Source organism: Gracilinanus agilis, chromosome 4 (genome assembly GCF_016433145.1).
Source record: "Gracilinanus agilis isolate LMUSP501 chromosome 4, AgileGrace, whole genome shotgun sequence".
NCBI lineage: Eukaryota > Metazoa > Chordata > Mammalia > Didelphimorphia > Didelphidae > Gracilinanus > Gracilinanus agilis.
The window spans coordinates 285,798,633-285,816,324 of NC_058133.1; positions in this window are offsets into that span (position 1 = coordinate 285,798,633).

Below are 17,692 nucleotides of genomic sequence, written 5' to 3' on the forward strand. Positions count from 1 at the left end.
TCAGATCTCAGGATCCTCTTTTGATGACTAAATTTTTCTAGGTTCTTCAGCTATTCTTCATTTTATGTACATTTCAGACTCATTACCATCATAGTTATCCTTCTTTATAAGGACTGTATATTATCCATACTTCTTCAAATATGGTGTCTAGAATTGAATTCATTACTCCACATCTGTTCTAACTGCTCAGATCTCTCAGTATTCTCCTGGCTAACTATCCCAGCTTTTTCCAATTGTTTTTCACTTAATATAATTTTTAGAGCCTTTACCATCCTGAGTTTCCTCTCTATAAGTTCCAGATTATCCATACTTTTTCAAAATATGATGTCAAAAACTGAATTTAATATTCCATAGATGGTCCAACTAATATAGACTACATAGTACATCATCTTCATCATTCTGGGCACTATATTTCTATTAATTCAGCCTAATAAATTAGTTATTTTGCCCCATTTAAGCCATACATGTGTTCATGGCTATGTAATTATATATATTAATATTTTACATATATGTAAACTGTTGTCCATTTTGACTAGCTCATTCTGGTATAACTTTTTTCCCATATTAACTGCATGACTTTATTTTTATGCCTGATGAATGCCATCTTCTTAGATTTAGACCCTTACACAAATTAATCAAGAGTTCTATGAATCTTGTTATAAATATGATCACTTAGTAAGGAGCAATGGCACTGGGTTCCATGGGGTATGAAGAATAAGTCAGAAGGAAAAGTATCAGATTTCTCTAAGTTGGCAAATGGTGACACCAGGTTCTACAAAGGTCATTCTTACCTAAAAGGCATATTTATTCCATTCTGCAAGCCAACTCCTACACTATATTGGAGGACCAATAGGTTAGTTCAAAGAGAGCTTGTGGTAACAAGGAAATACTATGAAAGGACTGAATGAATAATAGAGTGGAGTTTCAATATCTCTCCATCAATACACAAGATCCATTGCCCAGACTTTCTTAAGTAAAAAGAGTAGATTAAAAACTTAGTAGATTTAACATTCAGGCATTTTCCACCCAAATATAATTTAACATTTCTTTAATTTCAAAAAACTCTTCCAATGTCAAACCCATATTATTCTAATTTAGAGCCAATTGAAACATATAAATGATGATGTGGGGACTGGGGAGACCCATGGAAATCAGATTACATTCTTTGGGTCATATGATTGCTTTAACAAATCATTTAAAAAGTAAAACTAAGCTGGAAGATGTGGTTATTTTTAGCCTGCTCATCACATCAATCAGCAACATGGGAATTAGCATGTAAAACTGACAGGGAATAATTCAATTGGTTTTAATATTACTACCATAGTGAAGTTCTTATTAGAAAGTCCAAAATTTTAAAAATGCTCTGATTGGAAAATAACTCTACTAAAAGATGATAATTAATAGCAGAAGTAAATGAAAATTTCTTGTTAATCATTTCATATCTTAAAAAAGGAGGTAGAAAAAAGGTAATAGTCAAAGAAAAGTGTTCTGAAGAGGAGGAAAGGAAATTTTTCAAGTTAAATGCTTGGTTTTAATGAAAAGACAGCAGTTTTTGGAAATTCCATGATTACTAAAACTCTAATTTTTATTTGCATACATAAGTATGATAATTACAATTGAAACAGGGAAATGCAGCTGCATTCCTCAAAGGTAGAGGACATTTTAAAATTCATCCAATCTTAAGTTTAGCAATTTAAATATAAATTGAGGAATTTTGCTTATGCAACTAAATTTTTTTAATGTTGGATTTCCCCCAGTATATTTAGAGATAACACCACAGCAAACTGGTAGATTTGCAAGAAATTAACCCTTTACTGTGATTCTCTCAGAACCTTAAAGGGTAGCAAGATTCTTCTATGAAAGCACAGGAAAACATTCATTAGTTATATTCTGATTTCTCAATACTTTATTGAAGTCACTTCCAGTTATTGAATGCTATACCAGCCATGCACAAGTTCTGGGAAGTTTTTCCAAACTGCAAAAATGTTGAGAAATGTTGGATTTAAAAATCAGTCTGGCAGTCTACTGAACTATTTCTGGCCTGGGCAAGCTACCCCCAGCCCCCAAGGTTTCCCAGCACAGTCTTCCTTATCTCCCCCTATCATAAACCTAAAACTGAAGCTATCTTATCTGATGAATATTAACCTTCTTGAGGAATGTTTGTCTATGTTTGCCTGCTTTACAATATTTGCCAAATGCTTCCAGACCCCTGACCCTGAAACACCCCCCTTCCCCAGATGCTTCCTGACCACCTGTCCCTGACACTACCTTGATAATTATGTATGTACCAACCCCCTTCCCCAAACATTTCTATATAAACTCTTGGCTGAGAATTCCAAGGGGTCGTTCAGGCATGCCTCTCTGCCTAGTGACCCTAGCTATTATTGCTAGTAAAGAATGAGCCTCTTCTTGCATATTGCATTGTCAGTGTGATTCTTCCTTCGGCCATGAACCTGGGTTAGGTATTAAAATTTGGGTACAACAGAAAGACAACAAGAAAAAAACCTTTGCCTATCAATGAAGGAGTAGCCTAGCTAAGTAAGTTTAGAAGGGCTCATCACTAGACAAACTCCATTACTGGTAGAATATAGAAGGAATAAAATAGAAATCTTATAAAGACTTAGTAGCAAAAAAAAAAAAACTATTTCAACAACATTCAAAATGATTGATTTCTATCTGCTTTGCAGTTTTTAAAAATAATTTGCTTTTTGACATGTATATTCAGTCATTTCAGTCATATCTGATTCTTCCTGACATCCCTTGTGGTTTTCTTGGCAGATACTGGACTTGCTCGCTTTTTCCTACAGAGGAAACTGACACAAATAAAGTTAAGTGATTTGTCCAAGGTCATACAGCTAGTAAGTGTCTGAGGCTGAATTTCAACTCAAACTTCCAAACTCTAAGTCTTGCATTCTATCTATGGTGCCAACTAATATCTCAAGCCCAAAGTCAAGTGGCATGGGATTCTTACCTTATTTGGTGGAAATCAATGCCCTACACCTATATGAAGGACAGCGAAGGAGTTGTCAAGAGCAGGAGAGAGGGGAGCTCTTTAGTTTTCTTCAAATCTATGTTCCTCCTTCAAGTATCTTCAGATCCTGCAGTCACTTTGCTTGTTTTTGGATTCCTGCTTCAAGAGAGAAGATGAAAGATCCCAATACCACTTCAAGGTGCTGAATGAAAAGAATCTGTAAAAAGTCAGTATGACAGGAACTGGCAGTCTCATGTCCCAATTCTCAAGTTGCTGCACTTGATATTTTAAGGAACTTCTTAGAGGGTGAGATTTGGGACACTTTCCCTTAGCCAAACTGAGTTAGCTCACTCCCAGTGGGAAAGCTTCCTCACTGTTTTTTCTAGTATATATTATCCTATGTATATACCTTTTTTATTTCAATCTTGACATGAATTAGACAAATGGATTTCTTTTATAATTCTTATTTGTGTCCATTGTGAAGCTGATGTTTGGTGGGAAGAGAGTCAAGCCTGGATAAAGCTTAGGGTCCTGTTTCACTCATTAAAGGAATCCATAATTAGATTGAACCTGAAAACTACATCCCTAGACTAAAAATATTTAAAGGGACAGATAGATATCAATGTTAGATAGATGATAGATAGATAGATAGATAGATAGATAGATAGATGGATAGATAGAAAGATAGATAGAGATGGAGAGATGAAAGAAATATAGTCCAACCTTTTCTTCCCTTTCCCTTCTCCAAGAAAGAATATTTCCTGCCAAAGAAGGGAAGCAGATTGAGGTCAAACTGTTCCCCCTATGAGACGAGGTACTGGGTTACAGTTTTATCTCTCTCTCTCTTTTTCTCTCTCTCTTCCCCACCCCCCGTAAATCCACATATATAATCCTGTTATCTTCTAATTCTATATGCATTCTAATCATATGTAATGTAAATATAACATAAATGTATGTAACATAAAACTGGTATAAGTTATATATACCTTTTAATATTATGTTGTATGTGTTATATATATGACATGTCAAATATAGAAGTATATAATGTGTATTGTTAACTATATATGTATGCATGTATATGAGCTAGTAACTAAGGTAGGATATTATACATCTATATAAGATACTAGCCAGTACCTCCTCTCTGAAAGAAGAACCATCAAGTTTCTGGTGTGTCAACCTTCTGCTTCCTCTAGGTGGGAAATAATCTCCCTTGGAGAAAGATAAGGGAAGAAGCTAGGAATGCCTATTCTGTCTCCTATTGAGTCATATAACAACAACCCATATGGGTGGGACAGTCCTTGCAAAATACATAGCCTCTATGGTTTGTTGAATCATATAAATCTAGAAATGAAGGTGGCATAGCATTTCTAGTGGAAACTGAGGAATGGTTTTTTGAATGAAATAACTTAGAATATAGAGCATTGAACTGTCTAAAAATAAAGGAGGAAGCAGTTTGGTTTCTTAGTTTCAGGAAGTCTCTATATCCATGTTTTGAACCCTAGATTAGATTCAACCAACTAGGGAATAGATAAACAAAGTGTGACTCATAAAATTAATAAAATATCACTGTGTTCTAGGAAATGACAAATACAATAAATACTGAGAAGTATAGAAAGATCTATGAAGTAAATAAAGCCAAGCAAACCATTCAGTGTCTTCAGCAAAGTAAAAAGAAAGAACAACCACAAAAACAAAACTCAGATTAAATATTCCTCAATTATAAAGAATAAACAGTGCTTCAGAAAACAATCTAAGAAGATATCCTTACCTCACCCCTTTTGCAGAGATGAGAAGTTCATGAATGCAGTACATTTTACATATTCTCACTTTTGTGATGTATTTATCAGTTTTGCTGATTTCTTTTATCTTCTTTTTCTTTTTTTTCCTTTTTGAGACATTGTTACATAAGGTGGCTCTCTGAGAGAAGAAAAGAAGGTGGTAGCTCGGGAAAAAATTGATGCTAAATAAAAAACATCAATAAATTCTGTTTTAAAAATAAAATTCATGAATATCATTATTAATCATGAAGTCAGTGAATCATTAATCCAATTACATATTATATTTAACCCTGACTATTCCAAGAACTATACTAAGGGGATATAAAGAAATAAATAAAAAAAAGAAATAGTCTCTGCCATCAAGTAACCTATTTTATTGCTAAAAAATAAAAGAGAAAGAATGTACTCTCACTATGCCCTTAAGAATTAACTCATGCAATCATTGGGATCCCTGGGGTAGATTTATGATTTCATGTATATAGGACATCTTTTTGTCCACAGATGCAGATGTGTAAGTGTAGGATCAGGGAGTCTGTAGAAGGCAATATAGTCTCCCTAATCCCAGGTCTCTGGAGAGACACAAGCACGCTTGACTGCAAGGGAGGGGCAGGAACCTGAGGAGTTCTCCTTCACCTCCCCCCCTCCCACTAAGCAGTTGGAGTCAGTTAACAGTTTGGTAATGGCAGACAATCTGGCTTGAAAACTTCTGGGCCTACATGGTAAGTGGGGAAAGGCTAAACTCCTGATGATGATATCTTTCTCTGAATTATTTCCCCTCAGGATAGAATTGGTGAAGCTTGCTGTTAAAACCTCACTGGCTCAGAGATTAGGATAAACTTCAGGGACACCAATAAGAGGAATTCGGCTTATGGAGGTTGGAAGTATATCCCCAAAATATCTATATCCAGACACTGTTCCTAGTTGATAAGGGTTTAATAATATCAGGAAATGGGAAGGGGGAATAAGGCTGAGGGTTTATAGGTAAGGAGAAAACTACCTAAACAGTTATGTCTAAAACAATCCCTCCCCACAAAGTGGGAAATGTATCTTGAATGGCTGATCTGCTCTCTTATCCTATAAATATTCTTCTTCTAAACCTAGATAGCTAAACTAAGGTAAACAGTGATATTGTTGAAAAGTCTAACCAAAGTAAAACAGTTTTTGCTGTCAGTCACTGAATGGCTCAGCTCAGAGCCACACAGCTTGCAGAGACAGCACCCAGATCAGGCTCAAGACCCAAGACCCAAGACCTAAGACCTAAGACCTAAGACCCTGCAAGCCAGGTGACCTGTCTTTTTATACCAGGACTCCAACTGCCTCTACCTGCCCCCTCTCAGAGTTCTGGGGGACACTATGGAATTCTGTGTTGCATCCTGAACCCCTCTCAGCAATATGGATCCCAGAGTAAGTCTCTACCTTTTCCCATTCTATGAGAATATAGTCAATAAAGCATCACTGTCAGATTTCTTCATCTTTTTGTATCTGTAATGAATATCTTTGGCAGTCTGGAGAAAATGACAAAACCTTATCAAAAAATATCTTTTTTAAAATGTATAAAATAAAAGATATAATATTAAAAAGGAAACCAAAGGTGGCTGAAAATAAAAATACATTCTTTTACACATCCAATTTCAAAAATCTCTTGAAATCAGTAAGGCTCCTTGGACTAAAGGTTAAGAACAGATGTTCCTTGTGACAGAGACATAAGTGATTAAATTATTTGAATTATTTAACATTTTGAAAATCTTTTTGATTTTGTACATTTGAGGGACTTTAAAGACTATCTAGTGTGATCTATTCATTTTTTTTTTAATTTTAAACTCTTAACTTCTGTGTATTGACTTATAGGTGGAAGATTGGTAAGGGTAGGCAATGGGGGTCAAGTGACTTGCCCAGGGTCACACAGCTGGGAAGTGTCTGAGGCCGGATTTGAACCTAGGACCTCCTGCTCTAGGTCTGGCTCTCAATCCACTGAGCTACCCAGCTGCCCCCATGATCTATTCATTTTATAGGAAATTGATTCAGTGACTTGTCCAAGGATACACAGATAAGTAGAACAACTGATAAAAAGCAGTATTTGAATTCAGGTTCTCAGACACCCAGTCCAGTGCTTTTTCAACTGCATTTCATATTTCTTCCAGTGTTTGAATCCCCAGCTTCAATATAACTTGGTAAGTTGTCTTTTTTTTTTTTTTAAACTAACCGCCGTCTTAATATCAATTCTAAGACAGGAGAGTGGCAAGGGCTAGGCAAGTGACTTCCCCAAGTCACACAGCTAAGACGTGTCTAAAGACATATTTGAACTCAAATCCTCCCAATTCCAGGCTTAGAACTCTATCCATTGTACTACCTTAATGGCCCTGGTAGGTGGTCTTTTGAGGGTTGCATAGCCAAAAAAGTGTATCTCACCCAATACCAACTTGTTGATGATCAGATTAGTATCATGCACCACAGTAGGCATTTCACTGGAAAAATCATAGAGAACCCTGCACTTCACAATGAGAAATTGAAAAACAATGGAGAGATTCTAAATACTTCAATGGAATGTTATATTATATCCTTAACAAGATGAACAGAAATCATTGAATTCACTATTTTAAGAAGCTAAAAACGAATATGTTATTGTCAAGATCCTAGCAAATCATACTGCAATTAGCAAGTATAAAGGACTGGCTATTAATTCTGTGCTTAGGTATGATTTGATTTGATGTAACCAATTAGGTCTTTTTTGGAGGGGGATTTGGGGAGTGAAGATGATTGAACAAACCATGGAACCAAGAAAGACAGCTGCTTAGCTGCCCTTCCAACAACACGAAGCCAACAGGAAGGTTTTGTTACTTAACAAAATGTCATTGCACACTGTACAATTCCTATGCTATTGCTAGGAGGCTTCATATATAGGTCAGACCCTAGTTATTTAAGACACATTTGGAGCCTGTGACAGCAAATTCAAGCAGTTGGGATTTGGGGAATAGCAGCAGTATGACTAACTCTTGTTGATTTCAGTCGGTATGAAAAGTATTTTGAGAAAAGTCCCAGCTCAGTTTTAAATGTGTTTTGGTGACTAAGACTATCTACTATTAGACTTGCAAAAACTTTCAAGGTTACACATACACACATATTCAAATATATTCATAGAAATACATATATACATACATATGTATTTATAAATATAAACAATTGGTTTAGAGAGTCAACTTTGTGTGTATGTGTCAGTGTGCGGGTCAGTGTGTGTGTGTGTGTGTATGTGTGTGTGTGTTTGTGTGTGTAATGGACTATTCTGAAAGTCTGGTGAAATCTATGGACCTCTTCTCAGCATAATGTTTTTAAATGCATAAAATAAAATAGAAATAAAAAGGAAACCAATTTCCTGTAAAATGCATTTCTCCCTCTACAGATCCTAGATTAAGAACTCATATTTTAGAATCTTTCAACACACACACACACACACACACACACACACACACACACACACACACACACACATATATATATACATATATACATTTACAAATTGAAAATTATCTTTTTTGTTACTGTTTTAAATTTTTGCATATATGTATATACATAAGTCACTAATATTATGTAACACTTAGTATGCGTCAGGGGTTGTGCTAAGCACTTTACAATTATTATCTCATTTTATCCTCATAACAATAAGTAAAATAAGTTGTATCCTCCCAACAATAGCTTTTTTAAAAATCCTTAAAACATAGGATCTTATAATTCCTCACTTTATAGATAAAAAGTCTAAGGTAATAAGAAGTTAAGATACTTGACCAAGCTGTCCTTATATCCAGGGTCACACAGCTAATAAGTATCAGGGAACAGATTTTAATTCAGATGTTCCTGACTCTAAGTGTGAACTGTATTCACAATTTAAGATTTTTATGTATATATCCTTGCACATATACACACATTTGTAGACTAGCTCTCTAAAGCATGTCGATGTACCTCTCACTATTTTTATAATGAATAAATGGATGAGAACTGAGTCTCAAAGTTAAGAAACCTGAGTTCAAATTCTTGTTCTGATAGTCAATAAGCATTCATTCAGCACCTGCTACATATTTGGCACTGTACTAAGCACTAAAGATGCAAAAGAGGGTAAAAGTGTAACAGAGGAGAAAAGTTCCCAAAAAAACTATGTGAAAACAACATGCCTACAGGACAAAGGAGAAACAATAAGGAGCAATTTCACTCTGGGAAGTTGCTTAATCACAATACCCCAGGTAATAAGACTCTAAGATGTTAAGTTTCAAAATAGTGTGGATGTGAATTAGTGAGTTATCTGTGCTGATGAAATTACATTTCTTGCTTTCTCTCCCCCTATCCCACAACCCCCATAGCTGACGCACATTTCCACTGGTTTCTTCATGTGTCATCAATCATGACCTATTTCCATATTATTGATAATTGTTCTAGGGTGGTCATTAAGAGTCTACATCCAAATTGTGTCCGCATCAACCCATGTGTTCAAGAAGTTGCTTTTCTTCTGTGTTTCCACTCCTGTAGTTCTTCCTCTGAATGTGGGTAGCGTTCTTTTCCCGAAATCCCTCAGAACTGTCCTGGGTCATTGCATTGCTGCTGGTACAGAAGTCCATTACATTTGATTATACCACAGTATATCAGTTTCTGTGTACAATGTTCTTCTGGCTTTACTTCTTTCACTCTGCATCAATTCCTAGAGGTCTTTCTAGTTCACATGGAATTTCTCCAATTTATTATTCCTTTGACAATATAGTATTCCATCACCAGCATGTACCACAATTTGTTCAGTCATTCCCCTATTGACAGGCATACCCTCATTTTCCATTTTTTTGCCACCACAAAGAACACAGCTATAAATATTATTGTATAAGTATTTTTATCTATGATCTTTTTGGGGTACAAACACAACAATGGTATGGCTGTATCAAAGGGCAGGCATTCTTTTATAGCTGTCTGAGCATAGTTCCAAATTGCCAGCCAGAATGGTTGGATCAGTTCACAATTCCACCAGCAATGCATTAATGTCCCAATTTGGCCACATCCCCTTCAACATTCATTACTTGCCCCTGCTGTCATTTTAGCCAATCTGCAGGGTGTGAGATGATATCTCAGAGTTGTTTTGATTTGCATTTCTCTAATTATTGGAGATTTAGAACACTTTCTCATGTGCTTATTGATTGTTTTGATTTCTTTATCTGAAAATTGCCTATTCATGTCCCTTGCCCATTTATCAATTAGAGAATGGCTTGATTCTTTGTACAATTGATTTAGCTCCTTGTATATTTGAATAATTAGACCTTTGTCAGAGTTTTTTGTTGTAAAGATTTTTCCCAGTTTGTTGTTTCCCTTAGCAAAGTTGCAGGATACAAAATAAATGTACATAAACCATCAGCATTTCTATATATTTCCAACATATCACAGCAGCAAGAGTTAGAAAGAAAAAAACTATTTAAAATCACCCTAGACAATATAAAATACTTAGTAATCTACCTACCAAAACAAACAGAAATTATACGAACACAACTACAAAACAATTTCCAAATAATTGAAACTAGATCTAAACAATTGGATAAACAATGAGTGCTCATGGGTAGGATGAGCTAACATAATAAAAATGACCATTCTAACCAAATTAATTTACTTATTTAGAGCCATACTTATCAAACTACCAAGAAACTTTTTTACAGAATTAGAAAAAAAACTATAACAAAATTCATTTGGAAGAACAAAAGATCAAGAATATCAAGGGAAATAGTGAAAAAGAACATGAAGGAAGGTGGCCTAGCAGTACCAGATATTAAACTATACTATAAAGCAGTGGTCATCAACACAATATGGTACTGGCTAAGAGATAGAAGGGAGGATCAGTGGAATAGACTTGGGGTAAGTGACGTCAGCAATACAGTCTATGATAAACCCAAAGAGCCCAACTTTTGGGACAGAAATCCACCTTTTGACAAAAACTGCTGGGAAAATTGGAAAACAATATGGGAGAGATTAGGTTTAGATCAATATCTCACACCCTACACCAAGACAAATTCAGAGTGGGTGAATGACTTGAATATAAAGAAGGAAACAATAAGAAAATTAGGCAAACACAGAATAATATACTTACCAGATCTGTGGGAAAGAAAAGATTTTAAAACCAAGCAAGAGTTTTAAAAAATTAAAAAAATGTAAAATAAATAGTTTCTTTTTTTTAAGAAAAGTTGTGATGTGTCTTTGGAGAGAGTATTTACACCAAAAAAATCCACATTCTTGAAACAATAATGAATCTGATACAATGGCTAACACACTGAACTAGAAGTCAGGAAAACATGTATTGGAATCTCAGGTCTTGTACTTACATCATGTGCAGATGGTAAGGTCTTCTACAATAGAGGTGTCAAGCTATGTGTGACCATTAACACTTGGCTCGAGCAAGATTAAAATGTTAAATTATATTATGCTGAAAGGAACCATACACAAAAAATAAATATCAGTAATAAACTGATATGCTCAAAATGCCTTAGCACCCAAATTCACAAAGGAATTGTTATCTTAGTTTTGAAAAGACATAGTAGCAACAGTAGTGACAGAAGATTTCAATTTCTCTGTCTTGGTTTGGTATAAGTCTAATAGAAAGATAGAAAAAAGGGAAAACATGAAACAGAATAAAATGCTGAAGAAACTAGTTAAATATTTGTGGCACCTAATAAATGGGACAGTAAAAGAATATACATCTCTCCCAGTACCACTAGGAATTTTTTTTAAATTAACTTTTTACTAGGCCATAAAGATATTGCAAACAAATATAAAACAGCATAAGTAGCTAAATCATACTTTACAGAATACAATGCAATAAAAATAGATGTTGATTCAGGGACCACAAACAAGATATAGACCTAAAGGGGCACTTAACGATGAAATTTAAATAATGAGTAGGCCAGAGGAAAAAAATCATAGAAAAAACAACCATGGAAAAGAAAAATTATTATGATGAAATAATAAACCAAAATTTTGGTGATGCAACTAACATGTGTCCTCTTATAGGGGAAACATATCCTTAAAATATATATGAACCAAATAGAAAGAGAGAAATTAATAAACCAAATAAAAATTGGGAAACCAAAGAATAAACAAATGCAAAATCAGCATAAGACATATTTAAAATTATAGGTGAAATAGAAAAAATGAAAAAAAACTATAGATATGGTGGTCAAAAAACCTCAAAGCTGTTTCTGTGAATAGACTAAAAAAATTAATAAACTTTTGGCTAATCTAATTAAAAAGAAGAGAGCATAAAAGCATTAATAAAATAGCAAATAAGCAAGGTGAAATCACGGCCAAAAAAAGAATAATCTGAGTATATTATAAACAATATGCAGACAAAAGTTATAAAATAAAAAGTAACACCAACAAAAATATTAAATACTTAAAATTTCAGAAGACTTGATAAAGATCTCGAGTAACTCAACCTCAGAAAAAGGTAATAGATATTATTTTGAAGGAAATACTATTGGAAGAAGGGTGGAAAACTCCTCATGACAGTTTAACAGAATTGCATCAAACTTCTAAAAAAATAAGTTAGTTTCCATACTTCACAAATTACTTCTCAAATGTGAGAAAGCATCCTACCAGAAACCTTTTACAAAATAAATATAGATCCAATTTCTAAAGAAGGGAAAGATAAAATAATATGAGAATTATTGGCTAATAATATTAATGAATATTAGCTTAAATTTTTTAAACAAAATCATATCCAATGATTATAGTAATTTATGCGATTAATAATTTATTATGATCAATTGAGGTACCTACCAGAGAAGCAAAGATGGTTCAGCATTTAGGAAAACAATCAGCATCATATTAAACATCCAAAACCACATGATGATCTCAAAAGATGCAGAAAACTCCTTCAACAAGAAAAATGCATCAGTTCTCATAGTTCAATAAATTCAAATGAAAAATTATTAAATTACTAATGTGGTTAGAACATATGCAAAATTTAGAAAAAATCCTGTCCCTGTACTCATGGAATTCATAGAGGTTTAAGGGGTTGTGATGTTTTTGTATTTGTGTGGAAAGTGCCTTTTGTGGATTTTGTCCTTTTCTGCACAAATACAGGCTTAAACTGACACCTCACACCTCAATTAAACTGAGATAAACATAAATAGAGATATGACAGATATAAATGATCACATCATAAAGAAGAAAGGGACTAAGAAGTAGTCAATTCACTATGGCAAGTTGCTTGAAATTTATAATCTGAGAAAATTGCTTAGGGTACTAATAGGTTAAGAAACTGACCCAAGGCCCAACATCTAGTTTGCCTTAGAGGATCAGCTTGAACCTAAATCTTTTTGACTCTAAGTTTGTTTTATGGATTGTATCCAGTAAACCACAAATTAATGCTTAAGGACAGTATAATTTCAACTCAATTTGACACTCTTCTATTAAACAGTTACTTCCTAAAGAGGAATCTACTGGGCACTGAGAGAGACATAAAGTTTAGAAGAGACACACTTCCTGTCCTCTGGGGAATTTATAATACTAGCATATGAAGGTGGAATGAGGTAAATAGTATCAACTGGGGAGAACAGGGAAAGTTTGTTGTTGTTTTGTCCCCAGAGAACCTAACATTTAAATTGGGCTTTATTGTGTATGTAGGAACTTATCAAGTAGAAAGGGGAAGAACATTTCAGGCAAAGGTAACAAGATAAGCAAAGTTATAGAGGCAAGAAACCATGGGGTATATATATAAGGGGAATGATGACTAGTTCAGGTTAGCAGAAAATCAATTTAAATTAAGGAGGAGTAATTTGACATAAGGCTGAGGGGGAGTCAATAACAAGATTTTCAAGAGCCTCTTGTGCTTCCAAAGGATTTGAATTTTACTTATTCTTCAAAAGGGAGTCACTGAAAATTTCTTGAGCAAAGAATGGCATGGCTTAGCCTATAGGAAGAATAGCAGCTGTATAAATAATTGCAAGATATATGTGTGTGGTAGGGTTGGGGTGGTGGGGAGAATGGAAACTGTAAAACCTGTTACATGACTAATGTAACCTATTGGAAATGATGATCTCTGATCTGTAGCAGACTTTCCCCCCCAAATGTAGAAATAACGAATAATTCCCCTATAGCTAGTAGTGTAGTAATTTCTAGCAAAATAATTCCAATATAAGATTTTGCTGTGGTTCAATCATTTTCAGTACTGACTGACACATCATATCCCTATTTGGAGTTTTCTTTGCAAGAATTCTGATGTGGTTTGCCCTTCCCTTCATTTCATTTATATTTAAAAAAATGAGGAAAATACGGTCAATTGATTTGCCCAGGGGTCACACAATTAGGAAATGTCTGAGGCCAGATTTGAACTCAGGAAGATGAGTCTCCTGACTCCAACTCTGGTACTCTCTCCATTCTGTCATCTATCTGCCCTATCCATTGTAAGATAGTGTGGTATAATGAATAGAAGGCCACCATCTGAGTCAGGAAAATGTTGCTTCTTGTGCCATATCTGATAACTACTGGCTTAGTTGCCCTGGACAAGTTGCTCAACATGTTAGCAATTCCCAGACACAATAATTTCAGAAATACACCTGTGGTGAGATGTGCCAGCACACCCTGTATAAGTTCCCCCATCTCTTCTTGCTCTTTCTCACCACACTACACTACAGATTTCTCCGCATGTCCCAGAAACTTTTTCGTGCTTGAAGACCTCTTCAGCCCTAGAATCTATACCTTGGAAATACACTCTACTCATGAAGTCCCTCCATCTGATTGTATGATCTCCCCAGAACTTCCATGTAAGGAAGATACTCAGACAATTTCTTCATTTCTCACTAGGTAGCAGCAGACTTATCACTCCCTTTCAGCTTTCTTTTATGTTATTATCTTCCCCTGTTAGAATATAAACTCTGTGAAAAGAGGTACTGATTTTCTTGGTGTTGGTTCTTGTATTCCAGTGATTAGCATAGTGTGGGAAACATATTAAGCACTTAATAAATGCTTTTTGACCGATTGGCATCAGGGAATAGGTAAAGACTAATGGGAATGCTTCTTCCCCAGGATATGTTCACATTTTCAAGTGTTTGGTTTTAGGGGAGATGTGGACAATCTGCTTTGGTAGTGACAGTTCCCACTATCAATGAAACTGAAGGTCCAGACAAAAATAATTTCACTTATTCAGTCAACAGGTTTCCTATGTGCCAGACACTGCACTACATAGAGGGGATTCAAAGAAAGATAAAAATATAGTCTTCTCCCCAAAGGTATAACTTTAAAGTGTGAAAGACTATGTAAATTATAATGTCGTCCGATAAATCATTCATTATGATAAGTGATATTCATAACAGGGATTCAAGGATAGTTAAAATGAGTAAAACCATAAACCTAATTAATCATATTAAAAATCATACAACAATATCACTATGGAATATAATCCTTTAACCATATAGGAAAAACCACAATCTCTTTGCCATGTGCAAAAAAGAAATAATGGGAAGGATCCATAAAGAAACTTCACATAAGCAGTATAAATCTGCAAAATGCAATTTCTGACCATAAAGAAGAATTGTGAATATCATAATTATTTAAAGTTATATTAAATTTATTCAAATCAAAGTTCACTGAGGACAATAATAAACATCCCATTTGTGCAACTTTGTTGTTAGTTTCTTAGTATGCATTGTAGATCCTAAAGTCTTTTTCTAAGAGATGTAAAACCACTTAGTCCAATTTTATTTCTTGCCAATTCATTCTATAACATTTAAAAAAACATTTTTATTTTGTTTTGATACATCTTCTCTCCATAAAAACCTCCCAAGTAACATTTCTCTCTCCCAAAAAAGTTGCTTGCAAAAAATAGGTTGTAATATTCAATTTTGAGCATTAGAGTTCTCCAATGTACCATGCAGAGTTAAAGATATTTTATATTTATAAAGAGTTTAAATTCCTATGGCCAATGGAATTACCATTGAGACATTATAGGCCTAATTCAAAAAGTATTTAAGTATATTAGATACTTTAAAAAATGATTCCTTTGAGAAGCAACTTTCTAACATCTTGCAAAATCTGGTATTCAGGGGCTATAAGAATTCAAATTATGAATAAATACCTGTATGTACTTTCCATGATTTAAAAAAATCTATGTATACAGAAGAATGATGTGAGATAAAAGGTGAAGGCTAAAAAAGATCATAAAGTTTTAATGCAGGAAAGAGCATTCAAAGTCATCTAGAAAACTCCTTCATTTTACAGAACCGAAAACTGAAAACCAAAAAAAAAAAAATTAATTGCCCACAGTCAAATAATTTGACCTGAAACCATGCAATTGTCTTTTTTTTCAAAGGCATGTTATATTTGCCAACATCACCAATATGATTTGATACAATCGAAAATATTCCAAATATATACAAAGAAATACATTCCAGAATATATCCAACTGTCCACAATCCAACCAACTTCCTTACCTATATTGTATTAAATGCCTTTTACATTTAAATTGCTATTATTTGTGGAAGTGTTAGAGGAAAGCAGGAAAATATTGAAATAGAGACATCCGAGCTCTGTCATCATACTATATGATCAGAAGCAAAGCCATACCAAATGAACCCTTAGTGCTTTTTTTTTTAAGAATCTCTCTATACAAAGAAATCTTTCATTCCAACAAATATACTTTCTACCAGAAAGAAGGAAAATATAGTATGATTAGCAGCTCCCCATCACAAAATATGTTGCATTTGCAAATTGTAATACTATTACTGACAAAACCTAATAATTTAATAAAAAGGAGATGGCGATTCCATACCTCTATTACCATCACATTTAGGTATCCATAATGTTTTCTGTGCAATCATTAAAATCAGAGTAACGGCAATATTTCAGCCATCTCAGTACGTAGAAGATTTCTATTACTTTGGCTAGAAAGTGTTTTCCGTGGATGATTGGTTGACAATCTCCAAATGATAATTTTAAGTCCTAAAGAATTAAACACAGGTCTATTTTTATGAGGTGGGACAGATTAGAAACCATTCTTTCTGCTTGTCCTGGTGAAATTGGAAATGAGAGGAATGTATGTCATACGAGGGACAAGTGTCATGAAGCCCATCTGAATTATGCTTCATCCCTCCTTTATAGCCTAGTGTTCCACTATATCCATTTCCCTGGCAGTATTGCCCCAATCAAGAGCAAGTTATTGACACTTATATCTCACACATAAATCAGACCAGGCAGACAAAGTAAAGTAGGTGGTTTCCAAGAGATTGGATGATGGAGTAGAATAATACATTTTTTTCACCTCTAGGATATCACTTTAATATGATACAGAAACAATGGCAGAAAATCATTCCAATTAAATGGTCTTAAAATAAGATATAAAGTAAATGCAGGTGATCTCATTCTGTCTTGTGTGTCAAGAGTTGACAACACAAAATTGAGCAGAAATAGTTTAAATTTAGCAGTACCTGCATACATGTACAAGGGATCAGCGTAGAAATTGGATTTGCTTCAGTGGAGTCAATTAAGAAGGACTCTCAACAAGGAAGGGTTGAAGTGCACTGACAGGGCACTGAGAATTCAGCTGGTATTGATTGGCACTAACTTGGGCACAAAAAAAGAAAAGTATTCTGACTTCTGACATTTGTTCTCTTCATTTGAAAAATTACACTAATAGATAAAAATGACAATAATAAACTGTCCCATTCCCCTCCCCCTAAAAGGGAAAGGTAGCAAATAGACATATTAGATAGACATTAGCTACCTGACATTTACCTCAGCTTCATTCTCATCAAATTGGTTTATTGTAGAAAAATCTCTTTTACTGGATTCTTTCACTATGGCCTCATAGTTTTTATGCAATTTTCTATTTATCTATATTATTCATATTACCTTTGTATACTGCAATAAAGGATTGAAAAGCCTTTAGGTAAAAATTTTAAATATTTCTTTACTATTGCTAGGCAATTTTGGC